Source organism: Eptatretus burgeri, chromosome 6 (genome assembly GCF_056783735.1).
Source record: "Eptatretus burgeri isolate ZD-2024b chromosome 6, Ebu_testis_v1, whole genome shotgun sequence".
Classification (NCBI taxonomy): Eukaryota; Metazoa; Chordata; class Myxini; order Myxiniformes; family Myxinidae; genus Eptatretus; species Eptatretus burgeri.
This window is the reverse complement of record NC_140966.1, coordinates 94,452,775-94,480,563: the sequence shown is the minus strand read 5'-3', so window position 1 is coordinate 94,480,563 and position 27,789 is coordinate 94,452,775. Positions and strand designations below refer to the sequence as shown.

Below are 27,789 nucleotides of genomic sequence, written 5' to 3'. Positions count from 1 at the left end.
ATTTCCCAGGACGAGTTGATGTTGGAGAAAGTAGAGATGGGAGACCAGTCGTGAGAAGTTTGATGGCTGCTCGGAGACCCTGCCAGTCAGCCTGAGTGAAATGCCAGACCTCAACGGCACTGAGGTGGTCTTCAGGGTTTTTGGTGGCTTTTGGGTCCTCAGGGACTTTTGGGTCTTTGGGTCTTCTGGATCTTTTTGGTCTTTTTTGGGGTCTTCTTCAGGGTCTTTGGGTCTGCTTTGGGTGTTTGGGGTATTTTATGGTCTCTTCAGGTCTTTGGGGTCTTCGGGATCTCGGTGGGGGGGGGAGTTGATCATATTTTGGGGTGTTTGCGTGTTTTTAGAGTCATCAGGGTCTTATGGGGTATTCAAAGGTCTTAGGATCGCTGCAGTCTAAAGGTTCATTGCAATAGTAGGTAAATAATAGACATATAGTGACATGGCTGGACGGACGGACGGATCGGACGGATGGAAGGAAGCCTGAAGGACAGACAGATAGGATGCATGCCGAGACTGAGCTCTTTTTACATAGATGTAGCCACATATGCATATCTTGCTCTATTATAGATAGATATACATTCTCTGTGCAATGCTGTTCACAACAACCTTAACCAACTGCTCTTTTGAGGGTTTGAAAACATTGGATTTCAAATGCCCTATGCACTCTTGTATCACAGCTTATTTGATTTTTTCATTGTGGAGATGAGCATCAAAATTTTACCATACTTCCTTATTCATGACAAAGAAATTATCCCTTCCTGCAAAATGGACCTTTTTTCCCCCCCCAATGCCCACCCTCACTTGTCGCTCACACATTCAGTTTCCCCCATCCATATCCCTATCTCTATCTCTCTTTCATTCCACCTTCTCTTCCTTAATCATCTATACTTCCTTCTCACTCTCATCCTCCCCTTCTTCCTTTTTCATTTTTTTTCGACATTTGCACTCCCCTAGTTCACTTAAATATCATTGTCTTTCATTCCACTTTGTGAACATTCCTGCATCAAGAAAATATCACTTTCTTTTATTTACTGTCATTTTATGCAAGTGTAACATACAGCAATGGCAAGCCACACCAGATGTTACAAACAGCTCCTGTTTTTACCAAATCGGAAATAATGCATTGTGTTATGGTGTGTTGCAGGTTTTCCAGGTCTTCAGATGGAAACATTAACAGTTAAAGATTGTATCACAGGTTAAAATGTCTAACTTTGTTTCATCGCAACCTCCCAAAGGGGTATTCAAGGCCCTGCACACGAGACCAGGAATGAGTGTCAAAGAAAGAATGAAAAGTCATCATATGGAAAGAATGTGGTTATTCTCTCGTCAATTGCATAAATCCATGTCAGAATTTCATCTTCACTAACTTTTGACAAAAGGTGGTTGTAATTCTTAATGATTTAATCTGAGGTTAGGCAATGAAGCATCACAACTGAAATACTATTTCATGCTAAAGGGCACAAGTGAAACAAAGAACAGAGGCTGATATGCTTTTGAGATTCCAAATCGTCCTCGTACCATCCCGTCCAAGTCTGTAAGTAATCTCAAGAAGAAGAAACACTGTTTGGCTGTTGAAATCTCGAGGTTTGATGCAAAACATTGCAGTGGAGGAGATCCTATATTTGTGTGCAAGCAACATTTTATTGCGGCCAAACTTTCAGGACACCATACTTAAGCTATTTTTATACGAGTTCAATTAGAAAGAACCTCTATGCAGGAGGAGGCCATTAGACCCTTGTGCAAGGGTTGCCAACATTTGGTTGTTTGTCCGTGCTCTATCTTTTTAAATGCTGAACATCAAGCAAGGAAACAACATGTACCATTTTTAAAGTATTTGGTATAACTCGACAAGTGTTTGAACCCAGACTCAAAGCCTATGTACTCACTGTTACACCACCGAGTTTGGTGAATTTTTTTTTTTTAAATGGAAGTTATTTTGGACAAGCAAATACCACCCATCACTTCGCTGATGGTAATTGGCTGATGACCTAAAGGGGGAGGGGAAAAATGGGAGAGAAGAGGGAGAGAGGGGTGGGGGGGAGAGAAGAGGTGGAAGGGAAAGGAGGAGGGGGAGAGAGGAGGGAGGGGAGCGAGGATGGGTAGGGGGGAGCGAGGGATAGGTGGGGAGGGAAGACAGTGTGAGGTGAGAAGAAGGGAAGGCAGATGTGTGGTGGAGTGTTAATTACGATTCATACTGTCTCATCAAAATGATTCTGCATAGAATAACAGTGAAGATTGAAACAAAATAATGTCTGAAATCCAGTTTCTACCACTCATACTAAAAACACAGCCCGGAGACAAACTCTCATCCAGAAACAAACTGCTGTCCGGACAAGTCCGAAGATAAACACCGCCCAGACATAAACACCACCAGGACACGTCCAGAGACAAACCCTGCCCAGACACATCCGGAGACAAACTCCATACAGATATAACCACCGTCTGGATATGTCCAGAGACAGAGACAGACAGAGAGAGAGAGATGGGGGGGGAGAGTGAGAGAGGAGATGCAGGAGGAGGGAACTGCACTGCATTGGGGGTGGGGGGTAAAGCAAGGATTGGTCAGAGAGAGAGAGAGAGAGAGAGAGAGAGAGAGAGAGAGAGAGAGAGAGAGAGAGAGAGAGAGAGAGAGAGAGAGAGAGAGAGAGAGAGAGAGAGAGAGAGAGAGAGAGAGAGAGCGTGCGCGCGAGGGAAGAAGTGAGTGTGGGGGGGGATGAAAAGAAAGAGAAAGTTGAAGTACGTGAGGGAAGAAGCGAGCCAGAGAGGAAGCGCGCAAGCGAGGAAGCGCGCAAGCGAGGAAGCGCGCAAGCGAGGAAGCATGCGAGTGAGCGTGTGAGTGTCTGACCAGTGCCAACGAGACAATTCGTCCTTCCCAGTGCATGAGCAAGCAAGCGTGTGGTGGGTGTGAGCGGCGCCGACAAGTGAGGCACAGGTCAGTTACGAGTGAGGCGCGGACGTCGGCTGGCATCCAAGGCTGTTGGCGAGTGGGTGCATGGCAAGGCTGGGTGCTGGCGATGGACGAGACATGCACATACATATTTCAGGGAAGTTTTCACTTCACAGATGACTTCTCTCTGTTGAGCGAGACGACTCTTCTTCCCCCCCGCCCCCAAATGATTTGCTGGGTACTCTTGTCTGTGTTTAGTTGTAAGTCAACCCCGATAAGCATCTGCTCTGTCTTTTTCCTGTCATTTTGATTGATTTTGCCTGATTAAATATTCATTTTGATTGCTTTGGAATTCATTTATTTATTTACCTCAGAAAATAAAATTCTTTATTTATTTATTTTTAATATTAATAAATCATTTGTCGACTTCCAACCTGTCTGTGTTTGCCCTTTCCTTCCATTGGTCTAGCATTGTCCGAACCTCGATAGACTGGGAGGTAATTACCAGGGATTTGACCAAAAATAGTCGGCACGCACCAGCTGTAAAAACGCTCGGCCGCCATAATTAATATCTAATCAAGATAACATTAGTGCTTTGCTGAGGGCGTGCTCCCTGCTCAGGTAACCATGTGACGTCGAGTTAAATGGCATAATTAGACGGTGGACACTGGAACTCGTAGTTAACAGGATGGCCCCAGGTCCGGCTCTTCCGAGGACAACTGGGGATTAATCCCCCTAAGTGACAACCTGGTGTCTTGGTCCCCATGGCCGCAACAATATTATACCAAATGAAAGTCAGTGTAATTACCAAATGCAATACTTACTGTACACAACCCAGAAACCTTGAATAGTTTTCACCGAAAAATGATGTTACATTTTTTTAGATGTTTCAGGAATATGTTCACAAACGTGAAGCTTCATAAACAGCTGCGTTTGATAAGTGGAAAAAAATTGGCTCGGTAATTTAGTAAACTAGTTCATAAAGCAAACGGCTCAGAAATCAGGTGTTATTTCACAACAACTCACACATACCACTTGCTCAGGGTGAAGGAACACGGACCACTTGCCCGGGGTGACAGAGCACGAACCACTCGCTCGGGGTGACGGAGCACGAACTACTCGCTTGGGGTGACAGAGCACAAACCACTTGCTCTGGGTGATTGGAGCACGAACCACTCACTCAGGGTGAGAGAGCACGAACCACTCACTGAGGGTGATGGAGCACAAACCACTCGCTGAGGGTGAAGGAGCACGAACCATTCGCTCTGAATGACGTGGCATGGCAAAAGTCTCCGCAGAGAGTGAACGATTCGCTCAAAACGACATCGTGTGGTATCGCTGTTGACAATGGGCACTCAGCAAGTGGCTTAAGCACTCATGCAGCACTCCAATCAAATGGTTGATTAGGAACAGTTGGCCAGGCTGTCACTGCATACCATAAAGTTCCCTTTAACTTTGTAGCGCGTTTTCACCGTGCACGCAGCAGTTAATGAAATAAAATGAATTAATGAAATAAAATGACTTTATCCACAAAAGAGTGGCAGCTTAATGCAAAATAACCCCAGGAGACATTGCAAAGTTAAATCGCCCACGAAATAAACATTGCAGAAAATGTGCCATTTTGCCTTCTTGTTTGTGTACATCGGTTTGAGGTCCACACAAACGTTATAACTATATTTCAAAACGTCCATTTTTTTTTTACCAGATTTTCTTTGATTCCCTGGTGAGCACATCGTGAAACCTCCGAAAATAGACACAGATCTGTCAGATGCTATGGATAGGCAGTCCCTGTTGGGGACAGGACGTGAGGTCGAGCAGGAATGCATTAAATCATATATAGTAGCTCAATGAAACTGGTTAATTTTGTTACTTTCCTAAATATTTTTGTTCATTCAACATAATTCTCCAAACAGTAGAAAAAGATGAGTTTAATGCTTTGGAAATTTCACTTTTTCTTATGTATGTATGGAGAAGGAGGGAATATGGCCTTGCTTATTTAAAGTAAATAGGAATATCAGCCGAGTTATGAAACTCGTTACTTCTTTTAAATTATCAGATTTCACAACAGATTTTGACACTTATTTAGTACAGACGATATCTGATCATGAAAACCGAAATAATATTTCGGTGATACAATTTAATTAGCCTGTGAGTGGAAAATTGTCTCATATAATGCGTTAAATTGCTCCAAGCTCCTAATTTGAAAACTTATAGTTCTTACAAAAGCAATGTACACAACGATCCTTAGCGATGATGAACAGGCATTCTGTACGAGTGAGGAAAGTGGGGAAAAAAACAATATCGTTGAGAAATCGTTGCGGCTTTTTCCAAGCCAAGACATGGTTGAGTAGGCCAAAGAACATGGTGGCTTCGGACCCCAGTGAGGTTACCCAGGAAACGCCTTAAGACCCAGAGAGCGAGGCAGCCAAGGATCACCTGATGAAGCATATGATTAAACATGTCCTTTAATTATCTTCAAAAAGGGTGTTTTAATTAACCCAAACACCAAATTTTCACTCGTGCAATTTCTTGGAGTTTTCTTCGTATGCATGCAAAGTTTCAGGCTGCGAAGTTTTATGGTTTTGGAGTTATGGAGGAGACACACACATTGACACACTGACGCCCACTGCCTTTTATTAGTATAAATTTTCTACTTCATCAGTATTTTTCAAAAATGGCTCCATAGAAAATGTAAAAATCACCATATTGAGACTGGTGAATCCCATTAGTCCCTTCTGGGCTTCAACTAAGCGGTGTACCACCTCATGTCATAACCTCCATCCTTACCCGCAATCTTTCATTTTGATACTGTTTGACATCCCACATTGATCTCCAAACTCTGCCAATGGCATCCAAAACGAACTCCACATATGGCTTACTAACTTCCTCTACTCTCATGGACAATGTGTGGCTCTCAATGGAATCCTTTCATCGCCTCTCCCTGTCAAGGCTTCAGTGCTCCAAGGCAGTGTTCTGGGCAAAGTGTTGATCTTCATCAACCAACTCTCTGACTCTCTGGAAAATCCTTTTTATAAATTCGTGGATGACTCCTCCCTCTGCCAGGACATCCCTAATCCTTCATACAGGAAGGCTACAGCCTCTTCTCTCTCTCTCTTCAGACCTTGAAAAAAAAAATCACAAGCTGGTCAAACACTTGGAATATGTCTTTCAATTCTGACAAATCTCACACTGTTACTCTATCTCTCTCTCAAAGGATCAACTGGCAAACCCTCCCCTCTAATTTCTTAACAATGCTCTTGAAGAAGTTCAGTCACTCAAAATCATGGGTCTCACTTTCAGCCATGATCTTCCTTGGGCAAACCACATTTCTTAGTTGGCCTTCAATGCCAGTCGTACAAAGTTGTTATTGGCAAACGTGCACTCTTATCCACCTGCAAGGCCTCGATCCACAGCTTTATGGAGAACTGCTCTCCACTTTAGGATGGTGCCCTTGCCTCACACCTTACTCAGCTTCATGCCATGGAAAACAAGGCTTTCAAGACCATCAGAACTGCCCACATCAACCCTCTTCTGGTGAAACTCCTAACCTCCAAAATCATTGCTCATCTCCACTCAGTCATTCCTATTTTTTGTACCTGTAGAACCAACTTTAATATTCACTTCAATGTCATTCTTCCCTCCAAGTCCTCAAGACAGCTGTTTACCACCATCTCAGTTCATCCCCAATCCAAAACCATGATATTATTAATCCCCGTTAACCCACCCACTCCCCCAAACCCTTGCTGCGAGTTTGCTTCTGTATGCATGTTGACCACCCTGTGAGTCCTCCCCCCCCTGCTCCATTCTTCCCCACATCCCTTTGTTGTCCAAATCTCTCTCTATTTTGTCCCTCAGCCCTGCTGTTGGTATCTGCCCTCTCTTTCTGCTGTTCCTTTTGTTCTGCCATGTCCAGATCTATTCTTTGTTCTCTTCCATGAGCCTAGACTTTTCACAAAAAAATAAAACTTCCTTTTACGTTAACTCATTATTCATTCTCCTGCTTCAAATGTGACCAAACGTGACCTCACTGTCAAATTCTTGTCTTTTATCCGTCATGTTGCTCTTATATGAGTGTCAATCTAGTATAGAACAAGTGACGCAAAAAAAACATCTGGGCAATGTATAGTCAGCAGAGGCCTACAGGCCTAATGCATTAGGCCCACCAGAAAACGAAGATGGCGGCCATATCATTTTGTTTTGGTGCCATGGTGGGTGGAGTCAAGTGGCATGTGGGTGTGGTCTGGCAGCTGTCCGACCAATGGGTGCACATTTGAAAAATCGACCCCAACAAAAACCTCAACAGCAACAACAACACCGAGTTCTTGTAGACTTGCCACATGTCGAAGGTAAAAAATCAATCCATATAATTCGCAACATGCTGTTGAATTACAGCGCTTGAAACAATCACGTCACACTATATCATGAACAACACAGCCTGAGCTCACACCCTAGCTTAGTGTTTGTAGTGTCAAGAGCAGTGACCATGAGTTGAAAAAACAAACTTTTTTAACAACATGAGGACAACACTTAATTTATAATGTCAGAAAACGTAGAGACAATCGGCCTGACACATGAATATCCTCAAACTAAACCAATTGGAGATTATTTGGGACAATGTGAGATCATTGGAGTTTTGAACCCAGAAAACTGCACACATTCCCATAAGGATTTATTAGCCCATTAAATCACAACAATGTAGAAGAACAATTCTCCGCTGCGCAGCAAATCAATACTCCATAAGAGCATGGTTCTTCAATCTTTATTCTTTAAGAGTTATTTCTTTAAAGGGCATCATCGAGAGCCAACCCAACAACTATAGAGAGTAATCGATCTCATTGTGAGGATTTCAACACATATACTTTCAATGACAGGCACGTAGAATCACAGATCGTCAGCAGAAACAATGGAATCAATTGTCTGAAAAAAACTCTCAACACTTTTCTTTTTACTAACTCCTGCTGTAATGATCCTAGCATTTGGCTCCACTGAAATCATTCCACATTCATTAAGCAATTTCTGGAGACTCCGATCCTTCATTGATGTGAACGTCATCCTTGCTTTCAATATGTTCTTGTCAAGCTTTGTGCTCGTAGCATCAATAACCCACCTCACTTTCGACGAGCTGTCTTAATAAGCAGTTTAACACAACAAATTGCCTTTGGCAGTGTACTTTCACTTACAATTTATCTGGCTGTGTACATTGCAATCCCCTTGACTCTATTTCCTCCAACCCCACCCCCCCCCCCCCACCCAGGTTTTGTAGACAATCCTGTCTTATACTTTGCAAATGATTCTGTTTTGTATCATAAGGATCTTTAATTGAGATGTGGTGCACCCTCAAATATTATTGCATGATGCTAAACTGATGGTCTGGAAAATATATCAAAAGATGGTCTGGATGGAATGGTCTCATCAGATACGTTTCACACTTTTAATCGATGTCTTTTGCAATGACATGCTTAAAATGGAAGAATTATATTTATTACCTGGCGCACGCGAAGCGAAAAGTGTGGTTAAGCAATTGGTTCACTTTGTCCATCCGTCCATCCATACATTTACAAACTTGTAGTTTATGATCAAGGAACAACTGAATTTAAATAGAATGTTATATTTTGAACATGAATAGGAAAACGAACATGCAGTTTAGCAGTACTTTGGCTCTGAATTTGTCCTGATCAAACATGCGCAGAGAAGAGTGAGATGATTTTTTTTTTTTTTTTACTCTATTGGCCTGAATGACAGTCAAAAAAATTGAAAATCATTCCAAACAGGAAACTGACTGTTTTTAAGGATGTTATAAAGGACACATACAACAGGCACGAAGAACTAATATAATGTGTTAAACAAGGTGGTGTCAAAGCTTCTGCTTCAACGGCGGTAAACTTCAGAATATTTTTAGATCCTCGTGGAGGATCTCTAAGTCTTACTGACGTTTTTGTTCTTCATCTTCTTCTTGTGGACTTTTTTGTTTCACAGCCTACAGTTTTCATCGAAACTTCCTCAAACTTGGCATATATATGTAAAAATACCCTGCGCAGACAGTAACTATCTCTGATTTTGAAAATTCCTCCGAGAAAAAAAGTTATGACGTCAAAATATCTCCGCGAATAGAAATCGCCTAAAAAATTATCTCCGAAACTCGGCAAGCTTTTTGAATTCTGTTTGCGGGAATCGAACAGGGCATTAGCAGAGATGAATTACCACACATATGAAAAATCATGACGTCATATCAATTTTTAGATCCTCATGGAGGATCTCTAAGTCTTACTCACGTTGTTGTTCTTCATCTTCCTCTTGTGGACTTTCTTGTTTCACAGCCGACATTTTTCATCGAAACTTCCTGAAACTTGGCATGTATATGTAAAAAATACCTTGCGCAGACAGTACCCATCTCCGATTTTGAAAATTCCTCCTAGAAAAAAAGTTATGACGTCAAAATATCTCCGCGAATGGAAATGGCCTAAAAAATTATCTTCGAAACTCGGCAAGCTTTTTGAATTATGTTTATGGGAATCGAACAGGGCATTAACAGAGATGAATTACCGCACATATGATACTACATGACGTCATATCAATTTTTAGATCCTCGTGGAGGATCTCTAAGTCTTACTCACGTTGTTGTTCTTCATCTTCCTCTTGTGGACTTTTTTGTTTCACAGCCGACATTTTTCATCGAAACTTCCTGAAACTTGGCATATATATGTAAAAACACCCTGCGCAGACAGTAACCATCTCGGATTTAGAAAATTTCTCCGAGAAAAAGTTGACGTCAAAATATCTCCACTAATGGCAATCGCCTAAAAATTATCTCCAAAACTAGGCAAGCTTTTTGAATTTTGTTTGCGGGAATCGAAAGGGGATTAGCAGAGATGAATTACTTCACATAAGATGCATCACTATGACGTCATATCAATTTTTATGACGTCATTCCTATTTTTTGACATTTTTTGTTTCACAACCCAGAATTTTCATCGGATCTTCGTGGAAACTTGCCACGTATATGCAGAAAGCCCACGCTACAGGCAGTAACCATCTCCGATTTTGAAAATTCCTCCTAGAAAATAAGTTATGATGTCAAAATATCTCCGCTAATGGAAATCGCCTAAACAAATTATCTCCGAAACTCCACTTTTGATACAACTCCACTCTTGGCACACAATGGCAAGCTTTTTGAATTCTGTTTGCGGGAATCGAACAGGGCATTAGCAGAGATGAATTTCCGCACACATGATACATCGCAATGACGTTATATCATTTTTATGACGTCATTCCTATTTTTTGCCATTTTTTGTTTCACAACCCAGAGTTTTCATCAGATCTTCGTGAAACTTTCCAGGTATATACAGAAAGCCCACGCGCAGGCAGTAACCATCTCCGATTTTGGAACTTCTTCCGAGAAAAAAAGTTCACGTCATAATATCGCCGCTAATGGAAATCGCTTACACCATTATCTCCGAAACTAGGCAAGCTGTTTGAATTTATTTGCGGGAATCAAGCCGGGCATTAGCAAAGATAATTTATCGCAAACCTGATCCATCACAATGACGTCATATTCGTTTTTATGACGTCATCATTAAGAGGATGAGGATCTTAGCTAATTTGAGCTTGTTTTTTCTACAACCTGTAAAATCTTCATTTTATTTCAATTGAATTATATACTTGAACACTATAGAACACAAATCTCATTTCTGGCACTTTCAAAACCCTTCTGTTGAGCCGTACTTGGGCAAAATAATACAATATTTTACTGTACGTCATCACGACTAATACAATTTGCCGCTAGTAGACCTCACCTATGTCCTTGTTTCTCAAGATGACATGGGTGGGGTAAAGTGTTCAATGAACACTCCAGTGTACATCTTTCATACTTACCAGTGATCTTTTCTGTACTTCATTCCTTTTCCTTTCTGTCAATCGAAAGCTTTTTCTTGTCTGCACTCAGCCCGCTTATCAGCTGTCTAGTTTTGCTCGCATACTCCTCATCAATCTGATATTTTCTGTGCCATTGTACTTACTCCCTGTCTATACAGATACTTATTTTTGTCTTACCTATCTTTTTGTCCTTTACCCCGTTTGTCTGTGCACCTTGTCCACCTGATCTCCTTTGCTTTCTTGTCAGCGTATTGTAATAATATGAGTTCCCTAATAAGGAAGTTCAATGCAGAAGGATGCCATTTGGTCCATACGGCAGCTTGGCTGTGGGATAGCTATCATTTATTGGAAGCACAGCTGTGACACTGATGCCGTGCCCCTCTACCAGTACACTGGTACCCATTTTGCCGACCTCGGAAGGATGACGGGTGAGTCAACCCCACCTGGTAGTAATTCAGCAGCCAACAGGGCTCGAACACAGGACCCAAACCACTAAGCCAACACCAGGTTGTATTTGGTCCATGAAACCTACACATATGCTTGTGTATCCGTGTTGCACGATTTTTAAATGCTGAGCATCAAGCAAGGAAGTATCAATTACCGGTACCCTCTTTTAAAGTCTTTGCTTTGACTGGACCGGTGTTGGGTTCAAACGGCAAACGACAACCCAGACTCAGAGCAGACACCAGCTATTACATTTATTGCAACCATCATCACCTTGTTTACATACTTTTTGGAGTAACATTCTGACATCCTTTTGCATTAAAAAGAAAACGTTATTTTTATTCTTACTTGTTTCTTTACTTTTTTTTGAAATATATATGGATGTTCCACTCCTCATTTACAAATGTTGCAGTCCAAACTTTATAGACATGCTCACATTGTAATGGTACTGTACATACTTTGGAGATGATATAACATTCCAAATAGTACGTACTTTCTGTCACCGACTTCCTGATAAAACTCCACTGTTAACCACATCCATCTCGGTCTGATTGGCCCTGTATTATATATTCCACAGATCTCTGCTCTGCTGCTCTTACACTTCATCTCTCCACACTTTTCACCAATTTGGCCAATGGCATCTTCAATTTGCTTTGACATCAGAAAAAATTACTGCATTACATAAAACATCATCAAACTATGTAAAAAGGTGCAAAAACCGATCCCCTTAAGAAAAATGTATGAGCTTACTTCAAATCATAAGCAAGGTCATGGAAACCATCATCGCAGACGAATGGAAATCCATCCTTTTCTCCAACAACCTCATGTCAGATCACCAATTTGGATTCAGACTTGGTCACTCTATTTGGACATGCTGATTCGACTCACCCAACAAAGGATGGAGGCCTTCAATGTCAGACTTGAAATCAGGGCCGTCTCTCTTGACATAGCTCTTGCTTTTCATACGGTGTGGCATCCCACCTTACTCTCCAAACTCTCTGCCTATGGCACCCAAAGCCAACTCCACTCTTGGATTACTGACTTCCTCTACTCTCGTAGCCAACATGTAGCTCTCAATGGAAATCCTTTTTACTCTTCTCCCTGTCAAAGCCGAAGTGTTCCAAGGCAGTATTCTGGGCCCAGTCCTATTCCTGATCTTCATCAATGTTCTCTCTGACTTCTGGAAAATCCTCTTTATCTACTTGCTGATGACTCCACCCTGTGCTGTGACATCCCCCATCCTTCACACAAGCAGGCTGCAGCCTCTTCCCTCTCTTCAGACATTGAAAAAAAATCACAAGCTGGTCAAACACTTAGAATATGCCTTTCAATCCTGACAAATCTCACAATCTCTCTCCAAAAGGACCGTCAAGCAAAACCTATGATCGACTTTCTTAACAATCTTCTTGATGAAGTTCAGTCATACAAACTCTTGGGTCTCATTATCAGCCATGATCTTTATTGGGCAAGCCACATTTCAAAGTTGGTCTCCAAAGCCAGTCGGCGATTGGGTATTCTCCATTGAACAAAGTCCTTCCTTGACACACCTGAACTCCTATCCACCTACAAGGTCTTCATCTGCAACTTGGTGGAGTAATGCTCTTCCCTCTGAGCTGACACCCCTGCCTCACACCATGCTCAGCTTTATTCCATGGAAATCAAAGCCTTCAAGAGAATTGAAATCTCCCACAATGAAGCTGAGTCACTGGGATTATCACTTTCCCATCGCAGACAGGTTTTTGGTCTCTCTATCTACAACCACCTCCTTTCTGGTCTTGCACCCTCTGCTCTTTCTGGGCTTTGTTCCCCCCCCCTGCGACATCCCCACCAGGTTTCTACAGGTTGCATGTGGTCTACCATCCACCCCTTCTGATGAAACTCAAAATCCAGGATCACTGCCCACCTCCACTTATGCGGTCCTCTTTTTTCCCCCCACCTGTGGAAACAGTTTCTGCATTCTCTTCAATCTCAATCTTCATTCCAGGTTTTCAAGCCAGCTGTTCACCACCATCTCAGATCATTTCTACCCCCATCCAAAACCATGATCTTTGCTACCCCTGTTAAGCCACCCCCACCCACCCAACCCCCTTCACCCCCAAACCTCCTTCAAAATGTCATTCCTGTGAGTTTATCTCTCCATCCATCTTGTCCACCCCATGCATTCTCCCCGATGTCTCATTGCTCTCCACATCCCTTATTTGTCCAAGTCTCCCACTAATTTGGCCTTAAGCTCTGATGTTGGTGTTTCCCTTTCTTTCTACTGTCCCTTTTGTTTTGGTACATCCTCATCTGTTCAGTGTTCTGGCTGTTCCATGAGCTTTGATTTTTTTTTACACAAAAAAGAACGAAAAAAGAGAAGGTTGGGTTTGCTTCAGTATGCAAGGACGTCAATTGCTTTTGAAAAGTGGGGGGGGGACATTGCATGTCTAGACCACGAAGCCCACTTCGTGACGGCGTGGACACAGCAAGTCTACCCTTGCAAATTCTTGATTTTATATGCTCCTTGACATGCTGCCTTCTGATCACACAAATCCCTTAAATTAATCTGACCATCTATCGACCATCTTTTTATCAAATGTAAGCTGACGGAGCGAAATTAATTAAACATTAATCATACACATTTCAAAGTTTTAAGTGTCATCAAAGAAATACATCTATATTTATATACACATGAATAATTGTTTATCAAGCCTCCTTCTCACGACCCTTGAACTGATTCACTAAATATGAACTGAAAACTAGACTGACATACAAATTGATATTACATGAGTACGCTCAACTTACCTTAAAACTTGCCAAAAATATGAACCCTCTTGTCTGCCGATCCAGTTAAAAACTTTGTAGCAATGTCTTGGGGGTCAAGTGCAGTCAGACGATCTTGGTGAACATGACAGATCATGAGATGGTTGAGGCGTTGTTGGGTCATTGTGGAACGTAACCAAGTCTTCATACGTCTGAGTGCGCTGAATGACCGTTGAGCTTCGCATGAACTTGCTGGGGAAACCAATAGAAGCCGAAGCAAACCGTTCTACCTGTGGGGACATTCGACGGACTTCCGGCACCATGTCTACAAATATCTTACGGTAATCCTCAACAGATGAACCACTGAACTGGTTACGAAAGAAGCCAAGTTCTTGCTCTAGGGAATCCGACAGTTCGGGATATTTGCGGACTATTTGTGGTTTGAATGACCCAGACAGGAGCATTTCACCCAAGTCCCTGTACGCCATGAGGTCGGTTGATGTGAAGTACTCGCTAAAGTTCTCGGATGCGCTGTCGATGACTTTGAAAAATTAAACTCTGTATACCTCCTCTGCAGAATTGGCAGTGTATTCCTGCGTGCCTCCATCAAGGCTCTTCGGAAGTTTGCGCTTACAAGGGAGGGTCACTGGATCCAGTTGGCACTGCTGGAGCTTCTGTTGTGCTGCTTCGAAAACCTCCTTAAACGTCTGGTCGGTACGGAGAGATTGGAGATTCTGTGCAGTTACCTTTGCAGCAGTAAGCATACCAGAGACGGTAACTTGTGAACCCTGAAGTGCCTTATTGAGGTATTCAAGGGATTGGAGAACGGGCAATGATGCAAACAGACTGAGAACACACTTTCCTGATGAAAGACAGCTTCGAATTCCATTGGCTAGCGATGCCGAGTTCGTACCAAAGTCATCACTTGCTTGTTGAAGGGCATCCAGTACCACTTCCTAGTTATCCAATATCGATTTCACGGCAGGAGAACGAGTTAACCAACATGTCGGGCAAATTGGCCTCAGGCGTGTAGGGCAAGGAGTGTCAGCATCGTCAGCATTGATATTAAAGTGCAGATGCTTGAATTTTCCAAAGTTGTTGTAGATGTTGCTGAGTACCTGGACATAATCAAGGGCGTCTCTTATGAACGGTGCAGTTTGTAAGGCTTTGGATTTAATGAGTTGGGCGACATGAGCTCCACAGTGAACATAATTTTATATAGAACATAGTTTTTTTAGCTGTGCTTGAGAGCCCTTGTACTTTACGGACATGTTGCTTGCCCCATCGTTAGTCTGTTCTCTGAGGTGTTCAATAGGGAGTTGACACCGAATTAGGACATCCTGAAGCATCTTACAAAGTGATACTCCTGTTGTTGACGATACTTGGTAGGGGCCGATGAGATCTTCTTGAACATCAAAGGAATCCGTCACATAGCGCACACAACGACTCCTGCTCATTACCCTGAATATCTTGCGTTCCATCAGTTCCGAGTCCGAACTGAGTGGACATTTCATTCACGTTACTGTAGATATTTCTGAGGATGGCATGACTCATCAACTGTAGAATTTTGTTCTGAATTTCTCCACTTGTGAACGTCGTCTTCCTTGACAGCCACGTCTTGAGGTTTACATCATCCTTGGCCCGCAACTGTAAGAGCATTTTGAAATTCCCTTCAGAGGCATCCTTCCCACGAATTGCAAAACCTTGTCGGGCTAAATATTTCAGAGAGGTGATAATCTTCAGAAGTGCTGACCGTGCAGATCTTTGCTCTTCTAGTAGTTTGCTGCTTAGCTGCACATGGACACCACGTTGACTTCCGCGACATTTAAGATTTTCAGAGGCAAGTCTGTGTGTGCTTGATCGTTCATGTTGTCTGAATTTTTCTGTAGCCTTTGTCCAGTTCTGAAAGCCCTTTGAGACAAATGCGTCTTCTGCACAGCGGGCAAGTTGGGTAAGTTTTTCACGAGAAGCGTCCGTACAGGTGTGACAGAGTACACCGCCCATGCTCTGATCAAAATTAAGCCACGGAAAATCTTTGAACCACTGTTGTTGAAACTTCAACTTTCGGTTTGGCAGTATTTGGACTGGGATACAACTGACATCATGAGGTTGAAAAGGCTGATCTGAGAAGTTAGGCCGAGTACTCGCACATGTACCCTTTTCTGCTATCTTCTCCTTTGAATTGTCCACCTCTTTCTGGGAACTTGATTGCTCCAGGAGAGTGGTCGGGGATGTGCTACTTGATGCTGTCACGAAAAACTTTCTGATATCCATATCCTCTATGAAACGAGAAGGGAATTACATTTCAGTTGAATAAATTTTGACATGTGAATTATAAGGGTTATTTTTACGTAACAGGGCATTTTTATTCGGCCTATCCTTTATCCTTATTCTGTCGGTCTATCCTTCGTATTTGTCCTCGTGCAAACGGAAAATTATTCGGATGATGGCGGAAGAGAAATTCCTTCCGGAACGTTATTTTTCCTAGTAAAAATTGCAAGCCGCGGCTTAGCTACTAAGCCTCAGCCCTTTTTAATCGGATTTTCGAGGTAATCTCATTACTACCCTATAGATACTGTATAATCCGAGAACAGAATTCAAAAATAATTTTCCGTTCGTTTGTCCGAACTGCTTAGGTGAATTTTGCATATTTTTCAACAGCTACCTTTTAAAATCTTTAATTTAATCCTCATAAGTGCGACGAGCGAATGATACCTCTCGTTTTGTAGGTCTATACCTCCCCTAAGTCCAAGTACCGATGAAAAAATTATTTACATTAACCGCCGCAAAAACGAGTGAATCGGCACATTTTATTTTATGTTTCCCAAGTATTCAAAGCTAATTTAATCGCCAAAATACCCACTTTCCTTCGATTTTCACCCGGTTTTCAACGTTGGGATTTAGGCCACTGTTATCGACTGCGAAATATGAAAACAGAATTACAAAATATCTTTCCGTTCGTTCGTGCGAGCCGGTAGAGTGAAACCGCGTCATCCTGCGCAAGCTCCCGCATCTCAATCAGCAGACCAGGCCGCAAAATCTTTTATTGGCTTATAACTCGACGGTGCAAAGTCACAAAAATTAAACACACACATCATCGTGCACGTAATAATATCAGGCATCCGCTGATATAAGTTAGAAAGGTGAAATAAACTATTTTGGTCGCTAAAGGGGCTCCGAGCCTTTGCAGCCTAACACTATCCGAGGCGTGGCTCTCCGGGCCATGGAGCCGCAATTTCTTTAAACACTCATAAAATGACGATACAAAGTCCGAAAACGTCCCAATATACCTCAAAATGTCTAGGTCATGTTCCCTGTTAGTGGGTGAACAATCCAACGCTTGGCGAATTCTGCTTCGCGATGATAGGAAGAGCCGATATCAAAGGATCAAAAAGCGACGTTGCTATGGACGCTTGGCCGGTGGAAGACCATGGCTTTGGAAGCACGGGTTCTCAATGTTGAATTGTTAAACTATCATCTTTAATAGAACTATAATAGACCAATAAAACTAACGGTTCTTTTTCTTTTGTTGTTTTTGGCAAAAGTAAAGATCCAGGGATTCTCTGTATTGGGAACCCCCCCCCCACTCTATTTACATGAAATGGTTTGGTCCAACTCCCAAAGCCAACGGAGATGTGAACGGCTTGCGAGTACGGAGACCATAACTTGGGAACCACTTTTCCGGTTAATTTCAAACCTTGAAAAGGCACATCCTCGGGTCTCCAGCAATATACCTGGCAGGTTTCAAGTTGATCGGACCGGTGGTAGTCGAGAAACAGCGGTCGCAGACAAACATGCACACAGAGATTGCTGGAATTATAGAGAGATTAAAAAATTTATTATTGTATTTGAGGAGCACCTCGGCCTGGTTTTACTAGAGCAGCTCGTTTTGTGTTACGTAACTTACGTTCAATGAAAAAAGTGGGGGGGGGGACGGGACAATCGATATGTTGTACCCCCCCCCTGATAAAAAGTGGGGGGGGGAGAATGTCCCCCATCCCCCACCAATCGACGCCCATATCGGTATGGTGAATGGATGGAATGGGCTTAAGGTACTTCAGTGATTTTCAGATTGTTTAGATAAACGGCTGGGCAACATTCTTCATCGAGGTTTTGGCGCTTTAGTGACAGAACTCTCCAAATAGGCGATCCACAACCCACAGCCATGGGTCCAAACAATCAGCCAATAATGCAATTATTATCATTCCAAATGCAGCCTGTGGCTGCAGTTGCACCATGACTGGGAGTGTGGCTGTACCACTGATTCATTGCCTCCTTGTTTCCAGGAAGCTGGTTCTCATTTTGCTGAGGCTGAAGGATGACAGGCTAAATCAACCTAACTGGTCATATTTAACGGAACGACAGGGTCTCAACCACAAGACCCGAAGATATTAAGGAGGAGGAGGAGGGAATTGGGACCATACTCTGTGCAGAGTGTTGGTGCTGCTGAAGCAGTCTCCTTGGCTATTGAGCACAATCCTGGACGGGTCGACACTCCGACACAGGATAGCAGCAAGAAGGTACTCATTTTGCTGATCTCGGAAGGATGACAGGTCGCGTCAACCCCACCTGATATTAATTCAACAGCCGAGTGGGATTTGAACTCAGGACCCTCGGATCGAAAGCCCACCACACCCTATCCATTAAGCCACCACCAGGTAAGTTCTTAAAGGCCTGGTCACACCTTGACGTTTTAGCCAACGTATGCCGATTTTTGAATTTTTTTTCTAAAACGCTGGCACATGTTGAATACGTTATGGGTAAGTTTTGATAACATTGAGAGCACGCTGAAAAACACTGCCATACGTCGTTGTACGTTGGCTTTAAACGTTGTACTTTTTGGTTGTCCTCAAATTTTTTCATGCTTGAAATTTCACGACGTATGCCGGCGTATGACTCACACGTTCCGCTACGCTGGCCACAAGTTGTATGCACGGTCTGCGATCGTTGACAGACGTCAACACATGCTACTTGTAAGTTAATCATAAGTTGAGACACGCCGAGGTAATGTTTAGCGTACCCGAAACTTATTTTCTACCTATGATTAACGTGTTGTTGGCACGTTACGCGATCGTTGCCACACATCGACAGACGTTACTTTTAAGTTACTCATAGGCTGAAAGACGTCGGTATAATGGATCGTCCTTGCGTCAGCGTCCACGGCCACGGCCAGGACACTTATTTGCAGCATTCTTCAAACTTTTCTTCGGCATGACGAGGATGTTCACACTTCGATGTCTTGCTTGGCTATGATTCCAATTGTCCATCGGCAGCGTCTATTTAAAATAGTCGAGTTTGAGCGTTTTAACACGTTCAGAAGAAACGCTTCAAATTTCAAAACCCCAGCGTCAAAAAAAAAACAAAAAAAAAAAACAAAGGCGAGTGACAGCAATTTAAATCGTTCATTGTAAACAATGAAAGTAGCTGAGTGGTACCGTTTAAAAGTCGTTGAGTGTAAAAAAAATCGAATTGTTGAGCGCAAGCGTCTACTTTCAATAGTGGGGTTTGAGCGATTTTACACGTTCAATAGAAACGATTAAAATTTCCAAACCCCAGCGTCAAAAAACAAAGGCGAGTGACAGCAATTTAAATCGTTCATTGTAAACAATGAAACTAGCTGAGTGGTACCGTTTAAAAGTCGTTGAGTGCAAAAAAAATCCAATTGTTGAGCGCAAGCGTCTACTTTCAATAGTGGAGATGCAGCCATTTAAATCGTTGAGTGGCAGCCTATGAACCTACCCGTGGACACGCGGACGCAAGGACGATCCAGTATAACCCACACCCTCCCCATCACACTCACCGACTACTGCCAACATGAACAAACTACTACTAATACCAATACTAATACTAATACTGATACTGTTACTGCTGACATGGACATCGACTCAAAAAGGACTCGAAAACACTGTTGGGTTCCCCTTTTATGAGCAGCATTTTATATACCAATTCCCAAAACCGCTGGGAACACGTCTTTATATGGCAGTTGTAAGCTAGAAACACGTTAATTTTTTTTTTTTTTTGTCGACCGGAAGACGTCATTGGAATACGTCTACATACGTCAATGTGTGTTGGGATTACGTAAAGAATTGGTTCAAAGCACGTCAAACACAAGTTAGAAATAAGTTTCGCGTAAAAAAGACATTACCGCGACGTGTTTCGACTTATGAGTAGCTTATAAGTAGCGTTTGTGGATGTGTGTAAGCATCCGCATATCGTGTGTAAAACTTATCCCCATCGTATGTGGAACGTGTGTCATACGCCGAGTACGTCGTAAAATTTTGAACATGTTTAAAATTTCTTGACGTACTCTACTTACTACGACATATGATAGCGTACTTTAGCGTTCTACTCACGTATACCAAACTTACTCATACCGTATTCGACGTGCCCCAACGTTTTAGACACATTTTTCTTAGGTCGGCATACGCTGGCAAGATCGCCAAGGTGTGACCGCGATGTTGTCACTTCCATTTCTACGGCAGTTATGATTTGAATCGTTGTGCGTCAGCCTTTTAATAGGCTACGTCACGACATCGTCGGCGATGCGTGCAACGCGCTATGTCTAAGTTAGACTATCGTTGGGCATAGGTTCTGTAGGCCAACAACAGGTTCAGCATTCGTTGGTATAAGTTATCTATAACACAACGAAACGTTCTGTGTCCATTACTAATATGTTATGCATACGACCAACTCGTTATGAATACGTCCGAATCTTAAAAAAAAAACATCAAAAGTTCAACGTCAGCCAGCGTTTTACATACATTTTAATACGTTGCCATCGCTGGCTAAAACGTCAAGGTGTGACCGGGCCTTTACTGTAGCCCCTGCACTCTCTCATTGTCAATGTGTTGCCTTTTTACCCATTGTTACCTCACCTGCTACAACAAGCTCCAAAAGACTTTAGACTTTGATAAGTGTGGGTGAGGGTTGCAAGTGGGATAATAATGCTATCCTGTGTGAGATTTCAATGGATATCAACTATATGGACGAGGTGTGTGTGATGCTTTTTATTACCCCTCAGCCCGAATTGGGCTAAGGGGTATTGTCGTCACAGGCGTTGTCCGGGCGTCTGTCAACTTTTGGTTTACGTCAATTTCGAGGAGAACGCCCTGTCCGATTAAATCCATTTTTGCAGTGTGTGTTGGGGCTGGGTAGAGGTAGGTTCCTTTCGATAATGAGTGCAATTTGATTCTCGGCTTGGCCACCAGGGGGCCAAAACTAAAAACCTAGAAAATGGCTATTTCTCCTGAACGAATGGCTGGATCATCGCCAAAGTTTTTATCACAGGTATATCTGATGAGGATACATGATATATAACCCGGGTTTTTGATTTGACCTACTTTTCTAGGTCACAGAGGTCAAAGTTCATACTTCGGTGTTCGGGCGTCCGTCAACTTTTGGTTTCTGTCAATTTCGAGGAGAACGCCTTGTCCGATTAAATCCATTTTGGCAGGGTATGTTGGGGTTGAGTAGAGGAAGGTTCCTTTCGAAAATGGGCACACTGCGATTTTCAATGTGGCCTCCATGGCAGCCATCTTGAAATTGGTTTCCGTCGATTTTGAGAACGCCTTGTCCGATTAAATCCATTTTTGCAGGGTATGTTGGGGTTGAGTAGAGGAAGGTTCCTTTCGAAAATGGGCACGCTGCGATTTTCAATGTGGCCTCCATGGCAGCCATCTTGAAATTGGTTTTCGTCAATTTCGAGAACGGCTTGGCTTGTCTGATTAAATGCATTTTTGCAGTGTGTGTGTGTGTGTGTGTGTGTGTTGGAGTTGAGTAGAGGAAGGTTCCTTTCGAAAATGGGCGCGCTGCAATTTTCACTAGCCGCCACGGTAGCCATCTTGAAGTCTGATTGATTTTCGATATGACGTCCAACGTGCTCTAACTGACTGCATCATCGTGATATCACTGCTTCCTTTTACAATGCATGGCCTGAGGGGTTACGCCGGCTTTGCGGAGCTATTTTTGTCTATTTACTACCGACGTCTATTAATTAATTACATACTATTGGAATATAGCTTTTAACCATTTAGAATGCTGAGACCCTCAACCTTTGAAGACCCTTTAAGACTCTCAAGACCCTTAAGACCACCAAGACCCCAAAATACCTCCAATTATCATTACTTGCAGAGTACCCGCCTGACAGGTGATCTTCCAAGCATGCAGCACATTCTTACACATAGCTTTATTTAGGTGGTGTATAGGCAAGTGATAGCTCTCCATAGGAAAACTGAATAACCTGGGTTATGTGCATGAAGCAAAAACATACCTACTGCTTATAATTCAAAACATCTCACTGCACTTGAAAACGTGGTGACATGAACACTGTCCTGTAAATGGTGGAGACTTGTAATACCGTCCCCCAGCTTGAGGTGATGCTACACAATACATATTTACATCAAGGATTTGCACCCTGCCCCCCCCTCATTCCTCCAAGACCACCGGCAAAGATAAACACACCACCTATACATTAACTGTGGCTGTGCTGATCCGCCCAGAACTGTAGGAGGAGTCACCCGACAAACAAACCCACAAACAAACACTGATCCATGAATTGTAGTAAGAAATAGCTTATACTACCCGTCGCTTCGCTTACCATAATACGAAAGGGGGGAGGGAGAAAAAGAGGGAAGAAGAGGGAGAGAGGGGTAGGGAACAGAGCGGTGAGAGTGAAGAGGAGGAGAGGAAAGGAGAGAGGAGGGGCGGGGGAAGAGAAAACAGTGTGAGGTGAGAAGAAGGGAAAGCAGACGTGCTGGTGGAGCGTTGATTACGATGCATACTTTCATCAAAATGATTCTGCATAGAATAACAGTGAAGATGGAAACAAAATAATGCCTGAAATCCATTTTCTACCAGTCATACCATCAACACGGTCCAGAGACCGTGTTTATGGTCCATCAACTCCTGTCCGGACAAGCCCGGAGACAAACTCCCATCCAGTTATGTCCACAGACAGACAGAGAGTGCGGAGGGTGGGGAGAGAGAGAGGGAGAGAGAGAGAGAGAGAGAGAGAGAGAGAGAGAGAGAGAGAGAGAGAGAGAGAGAGAGAGAGAGAGAGAGGGAGAGAAAGAGAGAGAGAGAGAGAGATGTGGGAGGAGGGTGCTGCACTGTATTGGGAGGAGGAAGAGCAAAAATGGGATAAAGAGAGAGAGATGTGGGAGGAGGGTGCTGCACTGTATTGGGAGGAGGAAGAGCAAAAATGGGAGAGAGAGAGAGAGAGAGAGAGAGAGAGAGAGAGAGAGAGAGAGAGAGAGAGAGAGAGAGAGAGAGAGAGAGAGAGAGAGAGAGAGAGAGAGAGAGAGAGAGAGAGAGAGAGAGAGAGAGAGAGAGAGAGAGAGAGAGAGAGAGAGATATATATATATATATATATATATATATATATATATATATATATATATATATATATATATATATATATATATATATATAGATATAGATATATGGAGATATATGGAGGGGAGGGAAATTAGCAGAGAGAATATATTATGCTTTTGAATCACACACACACACACAGACACACACACACACACACACACACACACACACACACACACACACACACACACACACACACACACACACACACACACACTGCATTTCATTAATACAGAAAGATAGTTATATTACCCTCGTCAGAGGAGAGGGTATTGCATTTGGGTTAGTTTGTTTATTTGTTTGTCCACACAGAACGTGGTTTTTCTATGCAACGTCAGGTATGGGAGCATGTGCGGAAGCAGTGCGTTGCTGCATCCTCTTTCTGCCTTTACTCCAGGAACCTCAATCTGGCCATCCCCCAGGCAGATGCCGGGCCCATCACCATCTCCTCGAGATGCTAATCAACCTGCTGCAACAACGAGGAATGTAATCGGCCCTTATCCTCCTCCACTCACGAGGCTCCCTCACTGAGAGAATCTGGTGAGCAGGATCAGCGTCAGGAAGATGAGCCACATGTCTATACAGCTGCATCTGATGCTCACGGACTATGCAGGTAACAAATCTCATTTGAGTCTCTCTCAGCTACCGCTCAATGGACACAAAGTCTGGCTTGCAATAGCCAAGGATTCTCCGAAGAGACCTGGTACCAGAGGAATGAAGTCTCCATCTCAGATCCCTGGTCAGAGTCCAAGTTTCACATCCACAGAGAAAGACTGAAAGCACCAAGGACCTGAAGACTCGAACTTTCATCCTCCTGCACAGGTACCGGTAGTGCCACACCCCATGACCCTTGGAGTAACACAATGCGCAAATTCCCCGGAAAGCAGGATGAGAATCATTTGACCACAGGTGATGCTCTACCTCCTCACAGATTCCTCACAAATAGGTCTCCTTGTCCACCCTCAGCGCACGCACAGTTTTACGCCTCAGCTCCCTGAACAGCTCAGCTCTGCCATTCAGCCTGGCTCTGTGACTCTGGTCAATGGTTTCCAGCATCCCTTGAGAGACAAAATTATTCTTCGCCCTACGGTGAGTTACAAGACATTCTCCGGCAACATCATGGACGGTGGTCTTGAAGGCACCACACAACTCTTTAGGATCCCCCAAAGCACCCAGACCCCCCAAGTGTCCACTCAGCCTGTTCGCAAACTCCTCAGCTACTCTCTCATCCCTGAGCTTGCCAACATCCATCCTCGGCTGGGATGGTACCATTCTCCAGGATTTAAGCTGCACTTCAGAGTTTCTACAACAAGCCTGTGGTCAGTATTGAGGAACTGAGCACTCTGGTGGTCCCTGCAGTTCTGGATCATCCTCCAGTGACCATCACCGAGCACATGGTCAATCTCCTTTGCCGCAGCACCAGCATTGGAATACCAAGTCCAGTGATGAGCCTGTGGGTGCAGAAACCATAAACCAGCCACCCTCAGTCCATGACTTCTTGCAAAGTCAAGGAACTTAGTGCGATTCTGGATCACAGTTCCAGACCCATGGGGTCCAACACGTTTCATAGCCATCCCTATCAGTCGCAGTTGAGGCATTGAATTCCACTAAGACGAGAAGTGTATCTTGCCTGGGGCACTGATCAACCACATACACGATCGTGGCATAGAATGCGTCCTTCACAGTGAGATCACTCAGAGAATTTACAGAGACCAGGGAAATGACACACAAGGAGCGACAAATCCTTAAGGCCCGGTCACACCTTGACGTTTTAGCCAACGTATGCCGATTTTTGAATTTTTTTTCTAAAACGCTGGCACACGTTGAATACGTTATGGGTAAGTTTTGATAACATTGAGAGCACGCTGGCATACGCCGTAGTACGTTGCCATACCTCGTTGTACGTTGGCTTTAAACGTTGAACTTTTCGGTTGTCCTCAAATTTTTTCATGCTTGAAATTTCACGACGTATGCCGGCGTATGACTCACACGTTCCGCTACGCTGGCCACAAGTTGTAGGCACGGTCTGCGATCGTTGACAGACGTCAACACATGCTACTTGTAAGTTAATCATAAGTTGAGACACGCCGAGGTAATGTTTAGAGTACCCGAAACTTATTTCCTACCTATGATTAACGTGTTGTTGAGACGTTACGTGATCGTTGCCACACGTCGACAGACGTTACTTTTAAGTTACTCATAGGCTGAAAGACGTCGGTATAATGGATCGTCCTTGCGTCAGCGTCCACGGCCACGGCCAGGACACTTATTTGCAGCATTCTTCAAACTTTTCTTCGGCATGACGAGGATGTTCACACTTCGATGTCTTGCTTGGCTATGATTCCAATTGTCCATCGGCAGCGTCTATTTAAAATAGTCGAGTTTGAGCGTTTTAACACGTTCAGAAGAAACGCTTCAAATTTCCAAACCCCAGCGTCAAAAAAAAAAAAAAAAAAAAAAAACAAAGGCGAGTGACAGCAATTTAAATCGTTCATTGTAAACAATGAAACTAGCTGAGTGGTACCGTTTAAAAGTCGTTGAGTGTAAAAAAATCCAATTGTTGAGCGCAAGCGTCTACTTTCAATATTGGAGATGCAGCCATTTAAATCGTTGAGTGGCAGCCTATGAACCTACCCGTGGACACGCGGACGCAAGGACGATCCATCATAACCCACACCCTCCCCCTCACACCCACCTACTACTGCCAACATGAACAAACTACTACTAATACTAATACTAATAGTAATACTGATACTGATACTGTTACTGCTGACATGGACATCGACTCAAAAAGGACTCGAAAACACTGTTGGGTTCCCCTTTTATGAACACCATTTTTATATCCCAATTCCCAAAACCGCTGGGAACACGTCTTTATATGGCAGTTGTAAGCTAGAAACACATTCATTTTTTTTTTTTTTTTGTCGACCGGAAGACGTCATTGGAATACGTCTACATACGTCGATGTGTGTTGGGACTACGTAAAGAATTGGTTCAAAGCACGTCAAACATAAGTTAGAAATAAGTTTCGCGTAAAAAAGACATTACCGCGACGTCTTTCGACTTATGAGTAGCTTATAAGTAGCGTTTGTGGATGTGTGTAAGCGTCCACATATCGTGTGTAAAACTTATCCTCATCGCATGCGGAACGTGTGTCATACGCCGAGTATGTCGTAAAATTTTGAACATGTTCAAAATTTCTTGACGTACTCTACTTACTACGACTTATGATAGCGTATTTAGCGTTCTACTCACGCATACCAAACTTACCCATACCGTATTCGACGTGCCCCAACGTTTTAGACACACTTTTTGTTACGTCGGCATACGCTGGCAAGATCGCCAAGGTGTGACCGCGATTTTGACCCTTCCATTTCTACGGCAGTTATGATTTGAATCGTTGTGCGTCAGCCTTTTAATAGGCGACGTCACGACATCGTCGGCGATGCGTACAATGCGCTATGCCTGAGTTAGACTATCGTTGGGCATAGGTTGTGTAGGCCGACAACAGGTTCAGCATTCGTTGGTATAAGTTATCTATAACACAACGAAACGTTCTGTGTAGTTACCAATGCGTTATACATAAGACCAAGTCGCTATGAATACGTCCAAATCTTTAAAAAAACATCAAAAGTTCAACGTAAGCCAGCGTTTTACATAAATTTTAACAAGTTGCCATCGCTGGCTAAAACGTCAAGGTGTGACCGGGCCTTAAGCCAGCCACCTTAACCATGAAATCAACACTAGTGTTATCGTGCAATGATATTATACTTTCTAAATCTTTACCCATAATATAGCTTATATGTCTGCCATAGATTTTTGTCCTTCGTTGGTGGAATTGTTCATGTATTATCTTGCACCTCACCATAATACTCCACCTCACATTACCTGTGAATACTACATATACACCTTGAATTACACATACATTATTGAGCATGTTCATTTGACTAATCGAGCTGTGACATGACTGACACACACTATATATATATATATATATATATATATATATATATATATATATATATATATATATATATATATATATATATATATATATATATATATATATATACATGTACAATGTCAGAGCAAATTGCGGTTCGGAGATGATAATACAGCAATCTTGTATTCATTGGCTTGCAAGCATTAACCATCACATATTAGCAGAGACAGGTTTCATCCACAGTATTAGGACTGCAGGTTAATTTTAAAAATCTATTTTCTCGCATCATGCAAATTGTATATGATTTTATAAGCATTCTCACCACAGTTACGGTAAAGAAAGGAGAACGAATCTGTGGCTTGACTCTGTAATCCTTCATTAATCTCCTTAACCAAATTTTCTTCTCTCTTTGTGTCCTCACATCATTTTTGCCTTTGAAATTATAATTTTGTCCTTGAAGCTGTGTCGTTAATGCTTAGAGATTCTTGCTTGCAGAATAAGCATTATATGGTCTTAAATTGGAAAGGGA

The 27,789-nt window shown here is 42.9% G+C and overlaps 1 long non-coding RNA gene across 1 annotated transcript; it reads right to left on the bottom strand.

Annotated features, from left to right (window-relative positions):
• Positions 1 to 1,114: 1,114 nt before the first annotated feature.
• Positions 1,115 to 17,363, bottom strand: LOC147025366 (uncharacterized). The gene is made up of 3 exons (XR_015059473.1): positions 13,985 to 17,363; positions 1,884 to 1,985; positions 1,115 to 1,246 (listed from the first exon to the last, which is right to left on the bottom strand). It is a non-coding gene; the product is annotated as an uncharacterized LOC147025366 (long non-coding RNA).
• Positions 17,364 to 27,789: the final 10,426 nt, after the last annotated feature.